Here is a 17,196-nt window from a genome sequence, read left to right as displayed (position 1 = left end):
CCAGTTCTCTCCCATTTTAGCAAATTCACACTTGACTCTGTTCAAGTTTTCAGTTCCAGGGGTCAAGGCCCCTTTCTGAGCTGGATTTTGCAAATATTTGATTCTGGAACACGAGCATCAAAAAGTTCTAAGGAGACGGAGCCATAGGAAGGATCTAGATGAATCCGCCTTCTGTGCCGACGGGGAAACTGAGACCCGGGGTGCTGGAAAGAGCAGGAAGTCGGAAGCAGGCAGGCACTGGCGGGTCAGAACCCTCGCTCCGCCCCTTCCCAGCTATGTGACCTTGAGTCAGTCCTTTCACCCCTCTGTGCCTGCCTCCTCTTTCTCAACTATAAACCTGAAAAAATAACTACAACCACCGTAAGGGTCATTTCAAAGATTCAGTGTGACAGTGACCAGACCTGAGATTTTGAAAATGGAGAAACACTAGCAGATTAGAATTATCACCATGAACTTGAATCAATTTCCCCAACTATGGGAAAAAAAAAATATATATATATAGTAAAAATCATAGTCAGCAGGATGCCAGGGATCCCGAGGGGATAAAGCCATCACAGGTCCTTGTGGATCTGAAGTCTCTACTGCTGGGCCGGAGAGTGTACAGGTGTGTTCTCATGTTCCCTAGAGTCCACTCTCCCCTCACCAATGACCTCAACTTCCTCACCCCTCCCAGCCCAGGGGCTTCTGGAGAGATCTGGGGACAATCACAGAGGGTGTCCCTCTGGGGCTCACCACCCCAGCAAGTCATTTCTATTCAGCCCAGAGCCTTCTTTAAGCGAGGGAAGGTGGGGAGGGGAAGGCTGCAAAGAGAAGCAAAAATCAACTCCGGGTCAGCTGGGGCAGCTGGCCAGGGGCCCAGTCCGGGAATCTCTTGGGAAGGGTCCCCACCCAGCCGGCTCTCCCACAATGCACCAGGTGCTTCTGCTGATAAGAATGGGCTGCTTGGCCTGGAGGCGCATGACAGGACTAGAAGCGTGTCTATTCTGAGAGCCGTAAGAGGAAACTCCTGCTCCGTGAAGGCAGGCCGATAAGAGAGAAGCAGCCAAGGCCTGGGGCGTATTTTCCCCTCCAATTTTTTATTTTGTTTTGTTTCAGTTCTCTTCTTATTAAAGGAAAGAGAAAACCTGGCACCCACGCCACCGGCCAGGGATGGATGGTGACTTGTAGACGTTGAAAGAGGATGGTGAGAATGAACCTTGAGATTCCAACACTGAAATCCCAAGGGTGGTTTCACCTGGGCTGTGAGTTTATGGGAGATTTTTAGCTCTTCTTTACCCTTTGCTGAATTTTCCAAATACAGGCACACCTTGTTCTGCCGTGCTTCACAGATCCTGAATTTTTTACAAACTGAAGGTTTGTGGCAACCCTGCTTCGAGCAAGTCTATTGGCACCATTTTTCCAAAAGCATTATTTTAAGTTAAAGTATGTACATTGGCTTTTAGACGTAATGCTATGGCACACTTAACAGACTACTGTGTAGTGTAAACATAGCCTTTATATGCATTGGGAAACCAAACATTTTGTGTGACTCGCATTATTGCAATGTTTGCTTTATTGCGGTGATCTGGAACCATACCCACAATATCTCCGAGGTCTGCCTGTGCTTTTGCCATGACCAAGCATCTTGTTTATAATCAGAAAACATAAAAGTTGTTTTTGAAAGCAAGTTTTGAATCTCATTTCACATTTGCTCCTAAGTACAGACGCTAAAGGGGGAAAGTGTATGTTTTCTGTGATCCAGGGACAAATGCAGTGTTGCTTATCAGGAGAACATGGGCAAGAAGGTCATATGCCCCCCAATCTGCTGTTGGGGGATTGTTCTGGAAAACAGTTTGACAGTTTCTTATAAAGTTAAAATACACTTAGCATATAATCCAGCAATCTCACTCTTGGGTATTTATTGTAGAGAAATGAAACTTACCTTCACATAAAAACCTGTACATGGATGTTCATACCAGTTTCATTCCTAATACCCACAAACAGGAAATAACTTGGCCTTCAGTGGGTGAAGGGTTAAGCAAATGATGGTACATCCTTTCAAAGGAATACTACTCAGCAATGAAAAGAAGCAAACTATTGATACATGTAACACCTTGGATGGATCTCAAGGGCATCGTACTGAGTGAAAAAAAAAGCCACTCCTGAAAGTTCATGTGCTACATATGATTCATCTGGAAGATGGAAATATTCAAAGATGAAGAAAAGAATGCTATATATGAATATTCTCATAGTGACACAGTTATAGCTCTAAAGAACAGATCAGGGGTTGCCAGGCATTAAGGGTGGGGTGGGGTGTGACCATTTGGGGGTTGCTTGAGGGACTTTCTTTGTGGTGATGGATGTGCTCTACACCTTGTTCATGGTGACAAATACTCACATGTGATAGAATTTCATAGAACTATACACCCACCCCAAAAAGTTCCCATACAACTAGTGACATCCAAATCAGGTTATATTCAAGTTAATAGCATTGTACTAATGTCATTTTCCTGGTCTTGATAATTTTACTATGGTTATGTAAAATATTATCATTGGACAAAACTGGGTGAAGTATTACTACTTGTGCAACTCCTTGTGAACAACTGTAAACCATTTTAAAATGAAACAGTATTAAAAACATCTGACTCATCTCTACTCTGATTTCTTTGTGCTGGTTTCATTCTTAGGCAAGACCTTACCTCATGGTAACAAAAAGGGTGCCAGCAGCTCCAAACCTATATCCTCCCAGTTTAGCAAGCGTCACTGAAAGACCATCCCTTTCCCAATAGTTCCAGCTAACATCCTGCAATTGAGCCTCACTTCTGTCATATGTCACATGCTCATCTCTGTCAATCGCTGCCACCAGAGGAATGCAATACACTGGTCAGGCCTAAGTCATGGCCAGACTCCTGCTCTCCCATAGTAGGCACAGGACAGCACTCTCAGAAGCATATGGGGACTTCATTCTGGAATAAAATGTATAAATGTATCTTTAGTAGAAAGGAGGATTGGAAGCTAGGCTGTAAAACCAATAGATGTCCAGCAGAGAGGAAAATAGCATCATTATAAGGATAAAATATCACATGAGACAGTGCATGTAAAACACATGGAAGGTGGTAGGTGCTTATTAGGAGATTAACAAAGAGGTTTCCTCTGCTTCCCCTGGTCACCGTTGCTGATGAGAAGAATCAGGTACGTTGGAGAATTCAGCCCAGTTTGCCATTTGCATCAGCTCCAGCTGCATTTCAGACAAGTGCCCAGCAGCACCTGGCTGCCTTTCTTACAGAGAGCTCCGCAATCCTGAGCCCCTTTCTACTGGTCCCAATTGGACGTGATGTCTTTCCTACCAGACTGCCTGCTCAGAGAGTCTGAATCTTACTTTCCCCTAAAAATAAGAGCCAGTCAGCGTCAGTGGCATTGTGCCAGGCACGGCACTAGATATCCTTCATTGTAGTTGTCACCCTAACCCAGGGCAGATGGCATTGCTTCATTTTGCAGATGGACAAACTGAGTTTCAAGGGGGCCAGCACATAATTTGGAAGTGGCAGAGGCAGATCTCAAACCCAAAGGCTCCAAAAGCCATTTACTTTGGGCAGAAGAAACCCCTCATTGTCCCCAAGATTTCACCAGTGAAATTCAACTGGCAGAGCTGACCTAAGTGTGGAGCTCCTGTCCACCTGCTCTCCAGCATCCCTGCTTCCCGTCCTAAGGGCTGCTATTTCTCTCTCTTTTTATGATGCTGATCTACTGGAGGCCAGGGCATTGATATCACTGTAAACCAAGCCCTCGATGGAGCAATTAGCGGCACAACTGCTTCCCCTACTCCACTTTCACCAGAGCCCAGAAACATTTCATCCTGCATGCTACACGCTATGCCAGGGCAGGGCACCCATTCTGCTAGAGCCAAGGAACCCTTGTCTTGCCTAAGACATTATTAAAATAAAATCTACATTTATTCTGTCCAGCCAGCTTGTGGAATGCAAGTCAAGAAGCATCTTTTTGGTTAAGGGTTGGGGGCCAAGGAAGTCCCCTAAGCGCTCTGTTCCCTCTCCACCTAATCTCTCCCCTTTCCATTCATACACACAGGTGCACACACAGACACACACAGACACAAACACACTCATGTATCCCTGGGGACTATTTTGTTCCTCTTAACTGAAGTGATACGAAAAAGCTTCTTCTGCTTATCTTCATCTTTTCCATTTTTTTTCCTGGGAAGGGTGGTTGCTATTGGCTTATTCTCTGTATGTGTGAACATGTGTGTGTGTGTGTGTGTGTGTGTGTGTGTTTCCTGGTCATTTTTTTTTCCCAACTGCATCTCCACAATGAGTCAAAATTCAAACATGTTTGGAAAATAAATAGTTCCAGCATCGCATTTGTTAAAGCCGGAGCCTGTTGTCAAGGGCAGCTTGGCTGTTGGGTACCCCGTGCAGGTCTCGAGAGAAAAAGAAGAACTCACCTGGCCAGGTTCTTGGGCTGAGCTGGGAGCATGCATTCCATGGCTCCCTCCAATGCACAGATTTCCTGGGGTCTTAGTTTCCTAGTGTGATTGGAGTTGGACACGCAGAAGGGCTGACATATTTAGTCAAAACCGCCGTACTTGGTGGCTTCTGATCATTTTAAGAAAATGTCCAGAGCTAGGGTTTACTGAGGCCCTCCTTTGTGCCAGCAAGAGTGTGAGAGCTGGATCCACATTGGACCAAATTTTCGAGGTGTGATTTACCCAGCAAGAAGAAGGGTGAGAATTACATTGTACAATGGGCTGTTAGAATTAATGATAATAATAGCTAGCATTTATTTGCATACTGTATCCTAAGCAGGTTACAAACCATTACGTAGTATTAATATTTTGGAGATTAATATTACATTTTAGTAATAATGTTTTTTAAGAAAAGTATTTCAAACATACAGGCAAGAATACAGAAAATATAATAAACACTAGCTTTTAAAAATCTTTAACTGCATCCTCTATTTGCTCCAGATCTTTTTCTACTGGAACAAGACATCACAGCTGTAGCTGAGGTCCCCGTGCACCTACCCTGATCCCAGTTTTTTCTTCTACTTTCCAACCAGGAGTTTATATTTGGAGTTTACTATGTCAATAGATTTTTAAAATCTTTATTATACAATTATGTATCCGTAAACATTATATTTTGTTGTTCATGCAGGTTTTGAAACTTTACATAATTGGTATCTAGCTGTACATCTCATTCTGTATTCTGCTCTTTTCTTCCCACTTAACAAAGATTATCACATTTAATCCTCACAACGGCCTTAAGAGGTTGGCACCATTTTACAGATGGGGAAGGGGAGGAAGAGAGGAGATAAAACCCTTACACTAACATTTCCTTATGCTAAATATGGGTCTAAACTATGACTTGGTAGTTCCACTCCTAAGTGTAGACCCCTAAAAAACACGTATTTAGGGACGCCAAAGATGTGCACAAGGATGTTCATAGGATCTTTATTTGTAAGAGCTAAATATTAGAAATAACCCATATGTCCATCAACAGAAGAATGGATAAACACACTGTGGTGAAGTCACACCATAGAATATTATACATCAATGAGAAAGAATGGGCTTGTGCAGCCGCAGCATCGTGGATGCATCTCAGACACGATGCTGAGTGAAAGAAACCAGACACAAAGGAATGCACTGCGTGGTTCCATCTGTATGAAGTTCAGAAGCAGAACTACGTGATGACAATAGAGCAGTGATTACTTCTGGGGACAGAGGGCAGGGTTGACTGGGAGGGCCAAGGGCAGGGGCTGCTGGGTTGCTGAAAGTGCTCTAGAACCTGATCTTGGTGGTGGTTACACAGGGTAGGAGGATGTAAAAACTCTTCAGGCTTTGCATTTAGATTTATGTATTGTATCACATGTGCACTATACCTTGCGGATGACGGTGGTGATACTGATGATGGTGATGATGAAGAGGAGGAGGAGGATGTAGATGGTGGTGATGATGATGACAATGATGATAAATCACTTGTGTAGAGTCATACAGATCATCTGTGGCAGAGCCATTCTAAACCCAGACAGTCAGACTTCTGACTCTGCACTTGACCGCGACTCTGGATATTTATGAAGCGAAGGTAGAAGAGCAGGTAAAGCGACCTGCTCAAGTTCACGCAGTAAATCACACAGAAAAGGTAGGACTTGACCCTAGTTCTGTCTGACTCCCACATTCGTAACTCTTTTCTTTGCCTCTGACCCCTGCCAGGGACACAGCCAGGGTTCTCTGGGTACCCCATTCTCTGTCAGAGTGCTGACGACTCAGTTTTCCACTCTTTGTATAACTCATTTACAGAACGTGTCCACAAGCAGTTCACAGATGGAGAAACGCAGGCTCAGTCATGCAACCCCAGATGACCAGATCCCCAGGTTCCCGTGAGGCCCCATGGACAGAGCATGAAGCGTGGGGTCAGTCAGATCAGATCCTGCTGAGAATCCCAGGCCAGCCATCATTGTGTGCCTCGGTGTTCCCATCTGCCAAGTGGACATGGCAATCCTGGCTCCGCAGGGCAAGGTGAGTATGAAACGAGGCAGTGCCCAAAGAGCATGCACACCGTCAGCCACCTGTCTCTCTTCCTGACTCCTTGGCTTCCCCGGCCGTTCAGGCTTTCTTGTTCATCACTTGGTTGACCTCCCAGCCTTCTTGCAGCTTTAAGATTCTATGATTTATGGCATTTTATGCAAATGTCGATTAAGCACTCAGCTCTGCACACTGCAGAGAAAAAGGGGGGCGGGTGGGCTAGCATGGTCCCTAATTCCAAGTGGGTAACAATAATGTTGACAGGGGAAGTGACAAGTGACAGGTCAGCTGTCCTCTCTTCTCTCGAAACACCGAGGGGACCACACTTCACTCCTGCATTTGGTTCATGCAGGATATGAAAGGGATGGCCCAGCCTGGGATGGGTTGGGTCCCCGATAGGAACTAGCACAGGGGGCCTGGGCACTGGGGAGTCATCCCCCAGGATGGGTACGCCTTTGTAGCAGGCCTTTATTGAACGTTCTACTCCATAGTGCCCTATAAAACCAAGAGGGAAAAACAAAAGCCTTCACTTCACAGAGCTACATAAAATAACCTTAAAACGAGCATCCATAAATGTGGAGCTAGTAATTATTTGCATCTAGTTAACCATGCAACAAAATGGAATAAACGCAGCTCCATTAACCTTATTTTAAAAGCACTTTTTGGTGATTCATGTTTATTACGCAGTTAACATTTAAGAGAGTGGACGCCCACCACCGTTTCTGCTTTGGAACCCTGTACTGAAGAAAACGCGCACTTGTGGGAAAGAGAAGTACAACAGATCCAGCAGAAACATTTCTACTTTCCCAATCCCCGCCCCTAAGAGACCCTCCTCGTCCAGTCCCTCGTTCAGTTTACAAGTATGTATTGAGCATCTGCTATGTCTCCAGCACTTGGCGAGGTACTGGGGCTACAGCAGTGGGCAAAAGGGCCACCAGCCTCAGGGAGCTGATGTTCCCATGAGGCAAGACCTGGGAAAGCAAATCACTTCTACTGTGAAGCGATTTGGGGCCCTGACCGAAATCTCTACCCAGCGACTTCCAAACTATAAATCCCCATCCTCATCCCACTTTTACTCCTGGCTTTTAGCATCCATGGAAGACAGCCACCTGAATCTACTAATGCCAAGATGGCTGCAAAACGCTGGTTTTGTAACTCCATTATTTCTCCGCATTTATTAGTTGGTTGTCTACTGCAGAGCAGATCTGTGAACTTCTCTTCTGTGCATCTATTTATTATCAGAATGGCTTCTTACTTTAGTCAGTGGTCTGTAATCCATTACTGAGGTCACACACACACAACCACACAAAAAGACTCAGAAACTGTTCTAGAAGAAGTATCTGGACATCCAGAAGCAACTCAAGAAACATGATATCTAAATAATCCTGGATTGGGTCTAGCCCTGGAGATGAGGATGGGGAAGTAGTTGTAAAGTGCTTATTGGGACAATCGGTGGGGTTTGAATGGGACTGTGGTACAGGCTAACACACGATAGCAATGGTAAATGGCCTGAATTTGATAATTGTGCTGTGGTGATGTACAAGATCGTTCTTATATTTAGGAAATACACTCTGAAATATTTAACAGTTGGGTGACCAACAGTCCCAGTTTGCTCATGATTCTGAGGGGTCCCAGGGTGTGGGACTTTCAGTGCTAGAGCTAGGAAAATCCCAGGCAAACCAGGAGATTTTGTCACTCTAGAGAAGGGAATCAGCACTCAACTTACATCATATGGTTCAGAAAAAAACTATTTATATATATTGTATATAAGTATATATGTATGATATATACCATGTGTTATATGTTAGTACTGACTATATATTTAATACTATACTAACATATATATTCATTATATACATATGTCTAATATGTAACACATTATTTATATTAATATATTAGCATAAGTACACAATTATGTATTAACATATTAGTAACATACTAATACATATATTAATAAATATATCTAATACTTTATATATCTATAGTATATCTATAATATACCTATAGTATATGTAGTATAGTATATATAGAGATATATATAATCTACTTCTATGTATCTAATCTATTATGTATCTAATTAATATATACACATATATATTTAAATTTAGTGAGAAAATCAAGAAATGTGACAATTGGTGAACGTTTACAATTGGTGAAGCTGGTGAAAAGTAAACAGAACTCCTTTGTACTTTTATTAGTTTCCTGGGGAGTACTTTGCTATAACAAAGTACCCAAAACCGGGTGGCTCAGAACAACAAGAATTTCCTGTCTCACAGCTCTGGAGGCTAGAAGTCTGCGACAAGGGGTCAGCAGAGCCCTGCTTCCTCTGTACCCTATAGGGGAGGATCTTTCCTTGCCTCCTGTAGGTTCTAGAATCCCCAGATGTTCGCTGGCATCACCCCGACCTTCCCATGGCCTTCTCCCTGTGTCTCTTCCCTCTGTGCATGACTGTCTCTGTCCACACATTTCCCTTTTTTATAAGGACACAGTCATGTTGGATTAGGATCCACCCTAACGACCTTATTTTAACTTGACTCCTTCTGTAAAGACCCTGTTTCTAAACAAGGTTACATTCTGAGGTATTGGGGGTTAGCACTTCAATATCTCTTTTTTTTTCGTGGGGGGAACACAACTCAACCCATAACAGTACTATTCTAGCAACTTTTCTATAAGTGTGAAATTATATCAATACAGAAAGTTATAAAAGTCATACAAATTGGATGATGCCATTCACCCTCTGTGGACCCTCAGCAGAGTCCCCCTGCCCACAGGGTGGGCGTCTACAAGCCCTGTGGGCTCTGAACTGTATCAGGCAGGACCCCAGGTTGGCTCACTTCAGGAGACTTTGATAAAGAAACTATTTCCAAGGGTGGAAGAAAGCCCACAAGGACCACTCCATGCCTAGAAGGGACCTGGGGAGGGGGCCGGCTGGAGGGTCCTCTTCAGGTGTTCAGATAACACCTTGCTTATGGTGTCCCTGCAGCAGGGGAGCTGCAGGAGTCAACACCGCCCCCCCCACCCCGTTTCCTCCAACCCTTCCATCTACTACTGTCTTCCCATAGCCTGATGAACCTGAAGCCATGGATGCTGTCAAAGCCACGGGGTCACTGCCCTGGGCACCGAACACGGTGGAGCAGGGTGGTAAAGGGGCAGGGGTCATGGAAGGTGCTGACACTGAAGCCACACCTGCTTCCTTGGGGACCCTCACTCTGGCTCCCTCCTTCACTTAGCCCTCCAGGCTTGTGGGCAATGACACCTGCACTTCCTCGGCCCCCTGAGTTCTCCCACTCCGTCCCCATCTCCTACCTTGGCTCTACTCATAGCAACCTACATCGCTCATCTGTGACTGTGATCAAAAGCAAGCTTCAGGGAAGCAACGTAAGTGTCCATCGACAGAGGAATGGATGAAGAAGATGTGGTATATATACAATGGAATACTACTCAGCGGTAAAAAAAAAAGCCCCCAAAAACCCGTGAAATAATGCCACTTGTGGCAACATGGATGGACCTACAGATTATCATACTAAGTGAAGTAAGTCAGACAGAGAAAGACAAATATCACAGGACATCCCTGATATGTGGAATGTAAAAAATGATACAAATGAACTTATTTACAAAACAGAAAGAAACTCATAGACACAGAAAACAAACCTGTGGTTACCAAAGGGAAAGGGAAGGGGTGGGATAAATTAGGAGTTTGGGATCCGCAGATACAAGCTACTGTTTATAAAATAGATAAACAACAAGGTCCTAGTGTATAGCACAGGGAACTATATTCAATATCTTGTAATAACCTACAATGGAAAAGAATCTGAAAAAGAATACATATATGTATTTATATAACTGTATCACTTTACTGTACACCTGAAACTAACACAATATTGTAAATCAACTATACTTCAATGAAAAACAAATTTTTTAAAAAGTAAGCTTTGTCATCATATGATCACCAGCTCCATGCTGTGTCCCTGTCCCGAGCGTAAGCCACACAAGGGCCAGGACCATTGGGTCTGCTTTGTTCCCTGCTACAACCTCTTCAGACCAGGTCTGGCACATAAGAGATGTGTGATGAAGTTACTGAATGACAAACAGAATGAGGGGCTGGGGTGGAAGGAGGAGACTGTGAAGTTACCCAAAGAAAATGGCAGAATGGGGTCAACCACCAGGTTCCCTGATGCCCAGGTCAGTGCCTGCAGCCGTCCCCCAACCCATGTTAGTCATCTTCTAGAAGAGCTACTTTGGGGGCCCTTTAAAAGGCACTCTCTGCAAACCTTGTCAAACGATTCAATAGCAACTGCTCAGAAGGAGAAATGTTGTTGCTATTTTCTTTTATAAGGTGAAGTGTTTATAGAGATAAACTCTAGCTCAATTTGAACATCTCCAGAGAGAAGAAGCCAGAACCTTCTCGGAGAGGGAAATGGAGAGTGAAGGTTGCTATGTAGGTGAATTGGGAAATACATATGAGAGGCAGGCAGAGGAAGTCTTTAACCGAAGGATATTTCGTATTTATAAGTATGCAGATGCTCAAATTCTCACTCCTTTTTGTCTATGGAGTTAGATATGCACATGTCAGCAAAAATTAGCCAATCCATGTAAGATGCATAGTGTAATCATGGCTCTTAATCTTTAATGCATAATTTAGAATGCTGATTCTGTGGCTGGAAGTGTGGATGGAGCCAGATGATGTAGGGCTGTGAAGACCGTTCAGAAAACTCCCAAGCAGAAGTTGGAAGGAGGCTTGGTTGCAATGTCCTAGAGCCTTGCTACTCAAAGTGTGGTGTGCGTACCCATAGCATAAGCAACCCAGGGAAGCTGGTTCGAAATTCAGATCCTAGGACCCTCAGATACATGGAATCGGCATCTTCTCTCTGCCAGGACCCCCAGGTGATTGGTGTGCATATTAAAGTTTAAGAGTGCTGGTGCATAGGATATTAACACATCAACCAAGAAGGACTTTAAAGGAACTTTATAGCTCTTGAGATCTCTGATTTTACACTCCTGTCTCTTCTTATTTAACTTTTCCCTGGAATAATTGTCTTTAAAACATCACCATGAGGGTACAACAAGGAAGCCCCATTCCCAGATACACTGGGTTAAATAATCCAGCACAGGTGGCTAAAATAAGATCACTTTACAGTCATTGCCCTGGCAAAGCAGAAGAAAACAATTCAGACTGTATTTCATAATAACCACTAACCTGGGTGAGGAGGGAAGATCTATTGCCCTAGAGAACACTCACTAATAATGAAAAAGAAATCATGCAAAATGAGTAAACCAGTATTCAGCCACCTCCCAGTGAAATAACGGATTCAGGCAACATTATTATTTGGTGTTAAAATCATTAGGCATATGGTTGAGGGAGATTTGGATCCCTGTACACATGCCATTTTATCATCTCAAGGGGAAACACATATGTGCATGGTGGAGATGACACACATCATCCCAACCCAGGGCCAGTTTCATTTTACATCACAAAAAAAGGGTCATGCAGAAATCACTGTTCTCCTGAGGCTATAAGACGAATGCAGTACTCCCGGTGAAAGGCTCTAGTCATAAGAAGTTACCATGAATCCATTCAGCCTTTAGAACCAATGTCTGGTCTGTGAAATACAGGGGATAGGGCAACAAGACAAATGAAACCACAGAGAAGCACCAGATTAACCCAGAAGGAGGGGCATTCTGCAGAAGGAACTCAAAGGGAGGCTTGGGGGAAAGAGGGGGGATTTGGATGCAGACTAGTTATTAGATAAGAGTTCATGGCAATGTGGGGATGGGTAACAAAAAATGCACGTTACAAAGCCTGACAGCTAGTATGATTACATTTTAGTAAAAGATAGATCGATGGACGGATAGATAGATAGACAGATAAATAGACAGACAGATAAGATGGATGGATGGATAGATTAGATAGGTAGATATAGATAGAGAAGATGGATGGATAGATAGACATAGATAGATAAAGATGGATGGATACACACATACATACATACTAAGGTATTAACAAAGGCAATCTCTGGAAAGTAGGAACATGATGTTTTTATCTTATTTTTTGCTTATCTCTTTTCTCTAACCCTCACGATGCCTATTTACTGTTTTTATAGTAGAACATATGTGCAGACGTGCTGATGGCATTTCATTCCCGGCATTTGTAAGTAGCCATTTAGTCATTCACTCACTTATTCATTCATTCATTCACCCAGGCACAATAGGTCGAGTTAGCTATGATGTCATAGGTCTAGGGATGGGGTTTCACTTACCAAGATAAATGACTCCCATCTCTGCCCTTCTGGTCCTATTCTGGTCAAGGATATAGATATGTGGTTATGAAGCTGATACATACTTGAGGGTATGATGAGCATGGAAGTAGTGAGATGTACTGACTATGGAGGATGGGGACCTACTCCATGAATGCCAGGAAGGGAAGGTGGGGTGGGGATGGGGTGGGAGATGACATTGCAGAGCTTAACCTGACCTTTGCCTCTCTCTCTTACCTCCATTATTCTGACCTTTGAATTTCTGAAGTGCACCAAATTCCTTCCTACCTGAGGACCTTTGCACATGCTGTTCTCTGGGTGTGAAATGCTCAGAACTATCCTCAAATAAACACACACACACATATACACATATACATGCATACACTTTATTTCTACCAATTTTATACCTACTTATCTTGCAGCTCTCAAATTTAATCACTTCCTGTGGAGTTCACTCCTTGACTCCTCAAACCAACCTCCTATCATTTATGCCCACAGAACCTGTTCTTTGGCATTTTGTAGGATAGTCTATTAATCTATCTATTTATTTTGTAATTCATTGCTCAAAGTCATGAAAACAATCCCACGCCTTGTTCATTTCCATAACCTACATCTTAGGACAGAGTCTAGCACAGAGCAATTTTTCAATAAATGTTTGCTGCCTAATGAAAGAACAAATTGTTTTAACAGTGTGCTTCTGGAAAAGTTTATACCCCTGTTTTTGTTTCTTTAGTCCATTCCGATTAAAACAGGAATAACAGCACCTGCTGGCATTTATGGAGGACCTGCCATGTGCCTGGATCACTGCTAACAATTATACACCCATTATCTTGGGGAATATCATCAGCAACCTGTGAGGTAAGTAACAGGAATATACCCATTTCGCAGGGGAGAAAATGGAGGCATTTATAGGAAAGTCTCAATTTCTTATAAACTGGGGAGCTCTTTGCAACTCAGCTCATCTCTGTAAACTTCAGTTATTTAAAGCGATGGGTTTAGTAGCCCATACATATGCATACATACATATCCGTGGATCAGAGACACAGCCCATCTCTGAGACATCCATGTCTGTGAAACAGGATAATGCCAACAGTTTCACAGCCATTAAGTTGGCTAGTTGTGCCTGGTAACTAGTAAGCACTCAGGACACACTTGGATGAGGGCTCCCCTGCACTTTTAACTTTCAAAGCAGAATCCCTGGCAGACGGCCATGCTTTGAAATTCCATAGTGCAATAACCATGAATCACCCCAAAGTTTCCAGGACACAAGCTAGTTAGCTTCTTCTGCCCAGCCTCGTTGTGCAGGGAGACAGGGAGACAGGGAGACAGGGAGACCTTGGACACGGTCACCAACTCAGGGATCTTGGCTGCAGACAAGAGCCCAGAGCTGAAGGGCCCTCCTGCCGACCTTGCTGAAAAGACCAGTAAATTCAGCAGCCAGTGTGTCTGGCCTTCCCACTTGCTTCCTCTAAATCTCCCTCTAAGTGGCAGGACTCTGGCCCGGCTGTCCTGTCTGGGCACATTTCCTTCATGTCAGAGGCGAGTGGTGCCAGGGGCCTCCAAGGGGTTGGCGGAGACCTCATTTTTCCCACACAGCAGTCCTCTCAGGAGCAGCTCCTTTGCTGCCTGATTCAGCTTTGCTCGGATACAAGCTGCAAACACTGGGGGCCTGGAGGGGACCTGACCGTTTCCCACTTTCTAAGTTGCTTCCTCTGTCTTAACTCAGAGTTTCAGGAAAGCCCCTGGGGATAATGTTTCAGGTACCCAGCTTTCCCTGTGGCCTCAGGGAATCAGTCTGCAAAGGAGCAGACAGGGAGGTCTGGTGGCCCTGGGTCAAAACTAAGGCCAGGATGCCTTGCACAAGTCCCGCCACCCTCCAGCCTCAGTTTCCTTGTCTTTACATTGGGAGAGCAACAATGTCCATCTCACTGGGTGTTGTGAGGATCAAATGAGTCATGAGTTCTTGCCATAATAAGTAGTGAGTGCCTACTGTATACCACACACTGTGATTTCATATCTGACATATATCATTTTGTTCTCACAACCAATGTGGAAAATCAGGGGGTTTTTTACCCCTCTTTATTGAAAAGTTGTAACTAAAGCTCAGAGAGGTCAAGTAACCTGGCGGAGATCACAGAGCAGAGCTGGGATTCAAACTCAGGCCTGTCTAACCCCAGAGACTGAGTTTTACATGCTGTGAACCCCCTAAGCCCTGCTCCCAGCTACTCCCTGCTCTAATCCTTTCTGCAGAGTGCTGTAGGCTATGCACTGTTACACACATGACGAGAATCACGATGGTAATTGTTTATGTTTATTAAGACCTGACCATGATGTTACATGGATTACTTCCTTTACATCTTTTAGTTAGGGCCTTTATTTTGATGATTTTAGGTTGGCCTGCACCAGAAAATGAAGGATTTTCAAAACTGACAAAAGACTCTGATCTTCAGCCCATAGGGAGCCATAGCAGGTGTGCACACGAGACCCTGATGTGATCTGACTGGCTGTGCTGGGGATGGCTCTAGCTGCCAAGATGAAAATGGGTGAGAGAGAGAGAGCCTGGAGGCAGGGAGGCCAGTGTGGAGGCTGGAGCAATAGGAAAGGATGGAGACCAAATGTGACTCTTTGTTCTTTCTCTCTTCCCAGGATATGGGGTGTCCCAGAGAGGCCTGGCTGCCCCTGTAGCAGCATCTCAGCCCGCAGCACCCCTCTTCTGTCAGCCAGCTTATCCTAGCTCAGATCACAACCCACAGGTCCCCAGGCTTAGAGCATTCTGCCAAGGTGGGTCAGAAGAAACTCTGCTTCGGTTGGCCCATGGGATTTGTAGGGTGTATCATCCTGAAGAGGCACAGAACATAGCAGCTGGGGTGAGAGGGAATGTGGGTCCAAGGAGAGAGAGCCGTGGGTCAAGTCGGTGACCCCAGGGAACATTAGGGGACATTTTTTGGCTATTACAAATCTGGGGGTGGAGGATGCTACCGGCATCTAGTGAGCAGAGGCTAGGGATGTTAAACACTTTATAGTGCACCGGACAGCACCCCGCCTCGACAAAGAATGATCCAGCCCAAATGTCATTCGTGCTAAGGTTGAGAAGCCCAGGTCTAAGGCCGGGCTCCCCTCACTGGGCTGTGGAGTGGGGCCTGGGTCCACAGGTCTCAGACTGTCTGTTCAGGGAGCATGGCCAACCTCAGCAGCAGAGACACTCATGGCCAAGCCTGCCCACCTTCCCTGCTAGATGGCTTCTCTGCCCTGAGCAGGGGCAGAGGTGCCCCCATCTCTGAATAGACTCCCCACCCTACTACACCATCATCCTTGGGTGTTTATCTCCCAGACAGCCTCAGTCCCACCAGGAGCAGTCAGCTCCCAGCGTCAGTCACTCTGCTCCGGGCTGGGTGCCTGCATGGAGCCCACTGACTCATCACTGTGTTATTGGGACTGTGGCTGTCCCCTGCTCTTGCCCCTCCCTCCTCAAGCTCGCTGGGGTGGTCCATGGAGGCTGAACCAGCAGTAACTGTTCCTTCCAACTGCTGGGAAGCTGCCAGCAGCAGCAACGTGATAGACATCTCTGTCCCCCCAGAGACGCTGTTGGGACTGTGCTGTGACTGTCGGGGGCTGAGGGGCTGGGAAGTCGTGTGAGTAGGGCTGGAGGGTCCTGCTCTCCCAGGCCAGGAGACTGACTCTCTTTGTGCCAGATTAAATTTCCCTGTCCACTCTGAGTTAGCACTTCCCAGACGCTGCCAGCCCCTGGGGGCTCACAATGGAACCTGGGGGTCTGATGAGCATCTTCCCATTGCAAGGAGCCTCCACATCCGGCCTCCTTTATCTCCTGTCACCTGAACATAGCTAAGGACACACAGCTGGTCCCAGAATTGGTGCTTAGCATCCTTTCCCACATGCCCCGGAGGCCAAGCTCGCCTGAGGAGCAGCCAGGTTTCAAACTGAAGAGCGCGAGGCTTCAAAGCCCTGGGGCTGATCACATGTCTCCCTCAGAGCCCATTGCTGAGAGAGGAGTGGCCAGTCCAGGCTCCTGTTTGTTATTCTAGAACCACAGAGCAGCCTAGAATCTTCCAATGAAGGGGTGTTGGAAAGCACTTTGCATGGGAATCCCAGCAATTCCTTTGCAAAGTGCTTTCCCACTCATTGCATCTCTCAGTCCCATCACAGAGAGCATCCTTGTCCTCAGTGCACAGGTGGGAAAGCTGAGGCTCAGCGAGCAGGTTGAGATCATCAGGATCATTCAGTTACTAGACAGCGTCCCCACGCCCCCCAAACATACCCTGACTTCCTTATGATGCCTGATTCACATCCAGGACGCAGCTTTCTCCAAGCTCAGTAGGCCAGCCTCACTGATTAATCCCGACCCCAAACTCAGGCCCTCAAGGCATTCCTTAAACTCCTCTGGGCATTCCCAGAAAGAAAATGTCATTT

General features: G+C 45.3%; 1 protein-coding gene across 11 annotated transcripts in view; it reads right to left on the bottom strand.

Moving 5' to 3' along the window:
- Positions 1 to 17,196, bottom strand: part of LOC308626584 (uncharacterized protein) — a 372,052-nt gene that overhangs the window by 116,320 nt on the left and 238,536 nt on the right. Inside the window, exon 5 of one of the 11 annotated variants that reach the window (XR_014017272.1) lies at positions 5,441 to 7,009. The exons of the other annotated variants lie outside the window; for them this stretch is intronic. The gene's annotated coding sequence lies outside the window, so the exon portion shown is untranslated. Of the gene's footprint in view, positions 1 to 5,440; positions 7,010 to 17,196 lie in introns of those variants that run through there. 11 annotated transcript variants of the gene reach the window in all.

The sequence above is a fragment of the Mesoplodon bidens genome (assembly GCF_964165515.1).
Source record: "Mesoplodon bidens genome assembly, chromosome: 13".
Taxonomy (NCBI): domain Eukaryota; kingdom Metazoa; phylum Chordata; class Mammalia; order Artiodactyla; family Ziphiidae; genus Mesoplodon; species Mesoplodon bidens.
This window is presented reverse-complemented; position numbering and strand designations above follow the sequence as displayed.